Below are 10,461 nucleotides of genomic sequence, written 5' to 3'. Positions count from 1 at the left end.
TGTGAACAAAATATCTCAAAAGGTTGTGAACGGATTCGGACAAAATTTGGCAGGGAGGTAGCGTATGTCATTAGCTTTTGATTAAATGAAGATTTTGATTCGAAAATGGGGTTGTGTGTGTGACAAGGAAGAATCGATTCAATTTTGGTGAAGATCCGGATCCGGATCCAGCTCGTATAATGATTAGATTTTGGTGAAGATCCGGATCCGGATCCAGCTCGTATAATGATTAGATTTTGGTGAAGATCCGGATCCAGATCCAGCTCGTATAATGATTAGATTTTGGTGAAGATCCGGATCCGGATCCAGCTCGTATAATGATTAGATTTTGGTGAAGATCCGGATCCGGATCCAGCTTGTATAATGATTAGATTTTGGTGAAGATCCGGCTCCGGATCCAGCTCGTATAATGATTAGATTTTGGTGAAGATCCGGCTCCGGATCCAGCTCGTATAATGATTAGATTTTGGTGAAGATCCGGCTCCGGATCCAGCTCGTATAATGATTAGATTTTGGTGCCAGCTCGTATAATGATTAGATTTTGGTGAAGATCCGGATCTGGATCCAGCTCGTATAATGATTAGATTTTGGTGAAGATCCGGATCCGGATCCAGCTCGTATAATGATTAGATTTTGGTGAAGATCCGGCTCCGGATCCAGCTCGAATAATGATTAGATTTTGGTGAAGATCCGGCTCCGGATCCAGCTTGTATAATGATTAGATTTTGGTGAAGATCCGGATCCGGATCCAGCTCGTATAATGATTAGATTTTGGTGAACATCCGGATCCAGCTCGTATAATGATTAGATTTTGGTGAAGATCCGGATCCGGATCCAGCTCGTATAACGATTAGATTTTGGTGAAGATCCGGATCCGGATCCAGCTCGTATAATGATTAGATTTTGGTGAAGATCCGGCTCCGGATCCAGCTCGTATAATGATTAGATTTTGGTGAAGATCCGGATCCGGATCCAGCTCGTATAATGATTAGATTTTGGTGAACATCCGGATCCAGCTCGTATAATGATTAGATTTTGGTGAAGATCCGGATCCGGATCCAGCTCGTATAACGATTAGATTTTGGTGAAGATCCGGATCCGGATCCAGCTCGTATAATGATTAGATTTTGGTGAAGATCCGGATCCGGATCCAGCTCGTATAATGATTAGATTTTGGTGAACATCCAGATCCAGCTCGTATAATGATTAGATTTTGGTGAACATCCGGATCCAGCTCGTATAATGATTAGATTTTGGTGAAGATCCGGTTCCGGATCCAGCTCGTATAATGATTAGATTTTGGTGAAGATCCGGATCCGGATCCAGCTCGTATAATGATTAGATTTTGGTGAAGATCCGGATCCGGATCCGCCTCATATAATGATTAGATTTTGGTGAAGATCCGGTTCCGGATCCAGCTCGTATAATGATTAGATTTTGGTGAAGATCCGGTTCCGGATCCAGCTCGTATAATGATTAGATTTTGGTGAAGATCCGGATCCGGATCCAGCTCGTATAATGATTAGATTTTGGTGAAGATCCGGATCCAGCTCGTATAATGATTAGATTTTGGTGAAGATCCGGTTCCGGATCCAGCTCGTATAATGATTAGATTTTGGTGAAGATCCGGATCCGGATCCAGCTCGTATAATGATTAGATTTTGGTGAAGATCCGGATCCGGATCCAGCTCGTATAATGATTAGATTTTGGTGAAGATCCGGATCCGGATCCGGCTAGTACAATTTTAAAAGTGATTCTTCACCATTGAGTAATGTGGCCAACCAGGCGGAGGTATGCTCTCCACTGAGTGCCGTTCTAGTTGTTGTTGTTGTTGTTGTTAGTTGTTGTATATCTCCGGACAGTTCTCTCGAACAAGCCTGCGGCACGGAGACAGCTGATCGATGTCGCAGGAGCGCTCCACAGATCCCCCACATCGAGGATGGTGTACCCCCACCTTTACAAAGTCAGGGCCACGACACAGTTAGAGAGAGAGACAGACAGAAACAAGAGGGAAAGGGCCGGTCCATGGGGACCGATCGGCACTCTGACCGTGACCGCGCGTCCCTGACGAATCCGGGCAGCAGAGAAGAATGGGGCAGATTTGGCTCCCGATTTGTGTTGGGGGGTACAACCACTGTAAAGGGGCGTCCTCGATAGTTGTTGTGAAAGATTGTTAGATGTGAAATTGTTAAATGTGTTAGATGGATAGATGTGAAAGTTATAGGTAGAGCAACATTCAGGTCAGCAGATAGATCTTTAAAACATTTGAAGAAGACCACTTTCAGGAAAAGATATTTCACTAGCTTTGGCCTTTGGAATTGTTGCGTCTCTAATGTTACACCCACAAGTCCTTGGGGCTGAAACAATTGTCCTTGAGGATCAACCTTTAAATTGTGTTCTCATTTATCCCAAATTTGTATGTTCCATTGCAAAGATGAAAGCTTGCAAAGAGAAGTGCTTGATTTAGTCGCGGCAGGGGAATAGTTTGTATTTTGAGACAATTTGATGTTACTTTCATCATGGGTGTACATGATGAAAAGGAGGAGGAAATGAGGAGGAGAGGCACCCTAACCCTAACCCAAACCCAAACCCTAACCCTAACCCTAACCCTAACAATAACCCTAACCATAACCCTAACACAAACCCTAACCCTAACCCTAACAACCCTAACCCTAACCCTAACCCTAAGCCTGTGAAGTCACGATGAGTTTATAGCAAGATCGCCACAATCTAACCTGAGTGATGGATACGGATTCTGCCGTCACGCACTGTACTACTCGTGTTCTATGATTGACTCCCATGTCCAGTTACTTTAGCCCAGAGTCTTGTGCTATATCGTGTTGCCATTGGACTTTTGCAAAGCGACGACAAAGTTACAACTTTTTGGTTCTCCTGGATTGATCGCGGAATAACCACGTGATCTGTCACCTAGAATCCTAGATTACCTTTATGCCTGAAATGTTCCATGACAACATGGACCAAGTTATTGTACGATCATGGAAGTACTAGAATTTTCCCAGACTAGTGTTGGTCTGCATCGGTGGACGATGAAATGAACGACAGGTTTTATCATCTACACTTCTATGGGTTGACAAATTTATGATGACCGCCGTGGGAGGCATAATCAAGCTGACATTGTTATGGGCCTCCACCCTGTGTCGGAGCAATACAGGACTTCCTCTCTCGGGAAGACTTTCATGTTTTTTGTCATGTGGATTTGTGATTGTATTCAGCATGTGGATTCAGCAATTTATTCAAGCTTTGTGACGTTTAACCTGCATTTATTGGGAGCCAGTGAGTGCTTGCTGAAGAAGAAGAAGAAGAAGAAGAAGAAGAGGAAGAAGAGGAACAGGCAGGCCTAGTTAGTAGACTCTACAATCTGCAGGTGCCTCCTAGTCTCACCCACAGTATTTGAACCTGTGTATCTCTATTAGTTGTTTTAGCTGGACACTGTGTATCTCTATTAATTGTTTTAGCTGGACACTCTGTGTATCTCTATTAGTTGTTTTAGCTGGACACTGTGTATCTCTATTAGTTGCTATAGCTGGACACTCTGTGTATCTCTATTAGTTGATTTAGCTGGACACTCTGTGTATCTGGACATGCTTTTTGTGCACGAAAATGTATTCCGGTGCCTTTGAGTGCAGGAACTCGTCACGTGTTGCTGGCTTCCCACTTGGCGGGCCACGGCCACATAGGAGGCGTTTTGTCATGGAGCCGGTGGTTTGATTCCAGGCAAGTAACTCACTCGGTCGAGTGTACGGCTTATGATGGAGGAGATGTGGCTTTACTTGGTATATCAAAAGAAAGGGACGAAGGCCTGTAATTGGGGGTTGCATGGCCACGCTGTCATGGAATCATCAACGCGAGAATCATATTTTCTGGAAAATTCTCAGAGTTCCACCAAATATCCTACAAGTATGGAATTTATGATCAAAAAGCTCCAGCTTTAAAATGTCACTGAAGACGATGCAGAGAAAATAGAACATTGTGAAATTTTGCAGATTTAAACTCACAGGAATAACAGACTATTCAACTGGCCGTCCCAATCAATCTCAGATCAGAGTCTGCTTGCTGAGTTTCTTGTGGAAAGCTTTCCCAACCTTTTCCCCTTCCTGGTAAAATCAACTGATTGGACCATCGATCGTAGCATCACCCACCATTTTTGTTTCTTCACTTGAAGACTTTCCCCTAAATGGTATCATCAGCGATCAGGTGAGCTAGACCACAGCCTGCCATCACCCTCGATGAACCGTCAGGTTTGGGTTACGTAAGAGGTTCAAATTTTTAGGTGAATTCTGGAATCCTAACCATTGTGTGAGGACGTTTCAATGAATGAAACTCCCATGTTGCCTCCATCTTACTATAATATGCCGCCCGTCTGTCTGTCTGTCTGTCTGTCCGTCCGTTCCCAGGTACCGCAAAAACGGCTGAACCGATCCCAACGATATTTTGGGTGGGTGATCCTGGACCCCCTGGAGTAAAATAGGCTATATTGTTTTTCCAATTTCAGCTTTGGTCTCCAGCATTTTCAGGTTTGGACGCCTAACGTTATTGTCCCGGTTACGGCAAAAACGGCTTCACCGATCGCAACGATACACCTCCATGCCCGTGGGGTTCCCACAGGTGACCCCACTAGTAAACATATTAGATGTTTCATTGCAAGGAAGATCTTTGAAACAAGAGAAAAACAACTTTCATGTAATACTACAGCCGGTTTATAAGACTTCTTGTTATTGCTCTCTACTATCACTATCATAGCAGCGGCAACTATCGGGGACGCCTCTTTGTGGTGGTTGTACCCCCATCGCAAGTCGGGGGCCAAATCTTCCCCATTCTTCCCTGCTGCCTGGATTCATCAGGACGGCGCGGTCACGGTCAGAGTGCCGATTGGTCCCCATGGACCGGCCCTTTCCCTCTTGTCTCTTCTCTCTCTGTCTCTCTCTCTCTCTGTAACTTTGTCGTGGCCCTGACTTTGTAAAGGTGGGGGTACACCATCCTGGATGTGGGTATCTCTGCGTCGCTCCTCGGAGATCGATCGGCTGTCTCCGTGCAGTGGGCTTGTTCGAGAGAACTGTCCAGGGTGATACAACAACAACAAAAATAACAACCATAGCGACTCCAATTTTTCCCACCTTCTTGTGCGGTCAGCCATGGAACAAATTTGCCCAAGCCTTTCACGAACAGGCTGGCCAGGCCTGACCTTTAACTGCAGGTAATTTGGGCAGGAATTTTTGAGGATGCCTGAGATAACTCGCCTAATCTTTGGGAAAGACACCATGGGATCTTCAAAGTCCTCCAATGAAAGATAGCAGATCGGACACGTGGATCGGACACGCGACACACATATTGATTTATCACGCTACCTGTGAAACACCAGGAACACGGCTCTGGAATCAAACCCAGGCGACGATACATCTGGTATTCAGTGTGCATACCTCCAGTATATACCGACAGCACATTATATTTTAATTCAATAAATTAATAATTTTTGATATGTGTTCCATTCCTTTACCGAATGATTATTTAATGTTATATTTTTACCTCCGCTACCGAAAGTGGACCGAGGTTATCTTTTCAACCATATTTGTGCCCCGCATGTCTACTCAAAAGGTTCTGGATGGATTCAGCCGAAACTTGGTAGGAAGGTTGGGTGAGCGATAAGGACGAATTGATTCGATTTTGCTGAAGATCCGGATCCGGATCCTAAAATGTATTAAGTGATTATATTCACTATTGAGAGATGGGGCAAAAACGATATATAGCACGATATCTCAAAAGGTTCCTGACAGGTTCGGATGAAACTTGGTGGACAGGTTGAGTGTGCGATAAGGACTAATTGATTCGATTTCGCTGAAGATCCCGATCCGGATCCTAAAATGTATTAAGTGATTATATTCACTATTGAGAGATGGGGCAAAAACGATATATAGCACGATATCTCAAAAAGTTCCTGACAGGTTCGGATGAAACTTGGTAGACAGGTTCGGTGTGCGATAAGGACGAATTGATTCGATTTTGCTGAAGATCCGGATCCAGATCCTAGAATGTATGAAATGATTCTTCACTATTGAGAGATGGGGCAAAAACCATATATAGCATGATATCTCAAAAAGTTCCTGACAGGTTCGGATTAAACTTGGTAGACAGGTTCGGTGTGCGATAAGGACGAATTGATTCGATTTTGCTGAAGATCCGGATCCAGATCCTAGAATATATGAAATGATTCTTCACTATTGAGAGATGGGGCAAAAACCATATATAGCATGATATCTCAAAAAGTTCCTGACAGGTTCGGATGAAACTTGGGAAACAGGTTCGGTGTGCGATAAGGACGAATTGATTCGATTTTGCTGAAGATCCGGATCCGGATCCGAGAATGTATTGAATGATTCTTCACTATTGAGGGATGAGCCAAAAACGATATATAGCACGACATCTCAAAAAGTTCCTGACAGGTTCGGATGAAACTTGGTGGACAGGTTGAGTGTGCGATAAGGACTAATTGATTCGATTTTGCTGAAGATCCCGATCCGGATCCTAAAATGTATTAAGTGATTATATTCACTATTGGGAGATGGGGCAAAAACGATATATAGCACGATATCTCAAAAAGTTCCTGATAGGTTCGGATGAAACTTGGTAGACAGGTTCGGTGTGTGATAAGGACGAATTGATTCGATTTTGCTGAAGATCCGGATCCAGATCCGAGAATGTTTTAAGTGATTATATTCACTATTGAGAGATGGGGCAAAAACCATATATAGCATGATATCTCAAAAAGTTCCTGACAGGTTCGGATTAAACTTGGTAGACAGGTTCGGTGTGTGATAAGGACGAATTGATTCGATTTTGCTGAAGATCCGAATCCAGATCCTAGAATGTATGAAATGATTCTTCACTATTGAGAGATGGGGCAAAAACCATATATAGCATGATATCTCAAAAAGTTCCTGACAGGTTCGGATGAAACTTGGGAAACAGGTTCGGTGTGCGATAAGGACGAATTGATTCGATTTTGCTGAAGATCCGGATCCGGATCCGGATCCGAGAATGTATTTAATGATTCTTCACTATTGAAACATGGAGCCAAAAACGATATATAGCACGATATCTCAAAAAGTTCCTGATAGGTTCGGATGAAACTTGGTATACAGGTTCGGTGTGTGATAAGGACGAATTGATTCGATTTTGCTGAAGATCTGGATCCGGATCCGAGAATGTATTTGATGATTCTTCACAATTGAAAGAAGGAGCCAAAAACGAGATACAGCACGATATCTCAAAAAGTTCCTGACAGGTTCGGATGAAACTTGGTAGACAGGTTGAGTGTGTGATAATGACAAATTGATTCGATTTTGCTGAAGATCCGGATCCTAGAATGTATTAAGTGATTATATTCACTATTGAGAGATGGGGCAAAAACGATATATAGCACGATTTCTCAAAAAGTTCCTGACAGGTTCGGTTGAAACTTGGTAGACAGGTTGAGTGTGTGATAAGGACAAATTGATTCGATTTTGCTGAAGATCCGGATCCGGATCCGAGAATGTATTAAATGATTCTTCACGATTGAGAGATGGGGCAAAAACGATATATAGCACGATATCTCAAACAGTTCTGGACGGATTTGGACGAAACTTGGTGGAAAGGTTGGGTGTTTGATAAGGACGAATTGATTCCCTTTTGCTGAAGATCCGGATCCAGATCCTAGAATGTTTTTTGTGATTCTTCACTATTGAGAGATGGGGCAAAAACGATATATAGCACGATATCTCAAAAGGTTCCTGACAGGTTCGGATGAAACTTGGTGGTCAGGTTCTGTGTGCGATAAGGACGAATTGATTCCATTTTGCCGAAGATCCAGATGCGGATCCTAGAATGTATTAAGTGATTATATTCACTATTGAGAGATGGGGCAAAAACGATATATAGCACGATTTCTCAAAAAGTTCCTGACAGGTTCAGATGAAACTTGGTAGACAGGTTGAGTGTGTGATAAGGACAAATTGATTCGATTTTGCTGAAGATCCGGATCCGTATCCTTGAATGTATTAAGTGATTATATTCACTATTGAGAGATGGGGCAAAAACGATATGTAGCACGATTTCTCAAAAGGTTCATGACAGGTTGGGATGAAACTTGGTAGAAAGGTTCGGTTTGCGATAAGGACGAATTGATTCATTTTTTGTTTCTGGTCCGAATCCAGATCCGGCCTATCAGTGGGATACAAAACGTAAACTGTTCAGCCTGGTGGAGGTAATATTGGTATTGATGAAGCCGGATGTGATGGATAATACAGCTTGATTTGTATAATATATAAAAAGGTTGGCATTTTAGAGTAGGCTGTATGTTCGGTATGCAATTTGATTACTTCCTTACACATATCTATTTTGTAACCAAAATTTAGAAAGTCCTGAGTTAAGGAAATAAATCGAGCAAAACATCAATGATACCATCAATGATTAGAAAATGTTAAAGTTAGAGCTTGAGTATTTGGTATAAGCATGAGGAAGTTGTTGTAAGTGAAGTTTCTGTTTTTTCCCACCGGCCCACTCTATCCTACGTCGTCCCACTCTATCCTACGTCATGCCACTCTATCCTACGTCGTCCCACTCTATCCTACGTCATCCCACTCTGTCCTACGTAGTCCCACTGTCCTACGTCGTCCCACTCTGTCCTACGTCGTCCCACTGTGTCCTACGTCGTCCCACTGTGTCCTACGTCGTCCCACTCTATCCTACGTCGTCCCACTCTGTCCTACATCGTCCCACTCTATCCTACGTCGTCCCACTCTATCCTACGTCGTGCCACTCTATCCTACGTCGTCCCACTCTATCCTACGTCATGCCACTCTATCCTACGTCGTCCCACTCTATCCTGCGTCGTCCCACTCTATCCTACGTCGTCCCACTCTTTCCTACGTCGTCCCACTCTATCCTACGTCGTCCCACTCTGTCCTACGTCGTCCCACTCTATCCTACGTCGTCCTACTCTATCATACGTCGTCCCACTCTGTCCTACGTCGTCCCACTCTATCCTACGTCGTCCCACTCTGTCCTATGTCGTCCCACTATATCCTACGTCGTCCCACTCTATCCTACGTCGTGCCACTCTATCCTACGTCGTCCCACTCTATCCTACGTCGTCCCACTCTATCCTACGTTGTCCCATTGCCGGATTAACCATTAGGCAGACAGGGCATGTGCCTTAGGGCCAGCCAAAAATTCGGGCCACAAAAATGGACAAGCAGTTTTCGTCAATTTTATTATTTTGACGTTTTCAGTTTCACAACTTCAGTTCAGTAATTGAAGAGTTTGCAGTTGTAAATGCGCGCAAGGTTACAATCTAAGGTCTAGTAAACTGTAAAGCAAAGTGCCAAATCTGTGCGTGTTTTGTCATGCATATATTCATACACTGCAAATTGTATAGACTAAACTAGTTTGAAAGTAGTTTCTTTTCACATTAAATATTTGTCTTTTTATGTATTAAATATTTTGTTCATGAATCAGGTCATGTTTTGTCTGGGGTCCATTTCCATGAGCCCGAGATCTAATTTAAATTGTTCAGGCCATTCTCTAAAATTTCAAAATGTGCCTTAGGGCCAGCCGAGGCTTAATCCGGCACTGCGTTGTCCCACTCTATCCTACGGCGTCCCACTCTATCCTACGTTGTCCCACTCTATCCTACGTCGTCCCACTCTATCCTGCGTTGTCCCACTCTATCCTACGGCGTCCCACTCTGTCCTACGTCGTCCCACTCTATCCTACGTCGTGCCACTCTATCCTACGTCGTCCCACTCTGTCCTACGTCGTCCCACTCTATCCTACGTCGTCCTACTCTATCCTACGTTGTCCCACTCTATCCTACGTCGTCCCACTCTATCCTGCGTTGTCCCACTCTATCCTACGGCGTCCCACTCGCCTTTCACTCTTTGCCACACACCGTCCGCTCTGCTTATCCTTCGGTTTATTTCCCGCAGCCACCGCGTCCCTCCTCCTCCTCTCCATCCCAATCGGAGTCCTCAACCCCACCCTCCTCCCTGGACCGCTCTCCGCTTCTCCGCCCCCTCACCCCGGAGCCGCAATGTTTTCTCGGAGCGTTTGACTCAAGCACTAAGCGCTGTTTGTTTCTCGAGGAAATGCCCTGTGCCGCAGGTGTTTGTGGATCGTTTCTCGAGTAGGGGACTTTATCTGCTGCTTGTACCAACCCACCCGCCGATTCTCAACAAGCAATCTCCGGTGTCTACCTGTGGCGGGGACCTTCCCACCAAGTTAAGGACACCCATTTTCCAGGTACGGCTTTTGGTCCACTCGATGTGACAAAGTTTCACTGTATGTAGATTTCTATCCAACGAGCAAAAAAAATACCTCTTTCAGTAATTTAGATGATGGTACATCCCGGGCTGCTGCTCTCGGTATGCCGAGTTAAAGTTTCTTTTTTAACGAATTCTTCATCT

The 10,461-nt window shown here is 44.2% G+C and overlaps 1 protein-coding gene across 1 annotated transcript in view; it reads left to right on the top strand.

The window, feature by feature from the left end:
* Positions 1-10,118: 10,118 nt before the first annotated feature.
* The window catches only part of LOC137425626 (GATA-binding factor 2), a 73,719-nt gene continuing 73,376 nt past the window's right edge, over positions 10,119-10,461 (top strand). The window contains exon 1 of the mRNA XM_068114232.2: positions 10,119-10,297. The gene's annotated coding sequence lies outside the window, so the exon portion shown is untranslated. The remainder of the gene's footprint in view (positions 10,298-10,461) is intronic.

This window comes from Myxine glutinosa, chromosome 4 (assembly GCF_964187855.1).
Source record: "Myxine glutinosa chromosome 4, kmMyxGlut1.1, whole genome shotgun sequence".
In the NCBI taxonomy this organism is placed as follows: domain Eukaryota; kingdom Metazoa; phylum Chordata; class Myxini; order Myxiniformes; family Myxinidae; genus Myxine; species Myxine glutinosa.
Note: the sequence above shows the minus strand (reverse complement) of the source record. Positions and strands in the feature narration are given on the sequence as shown.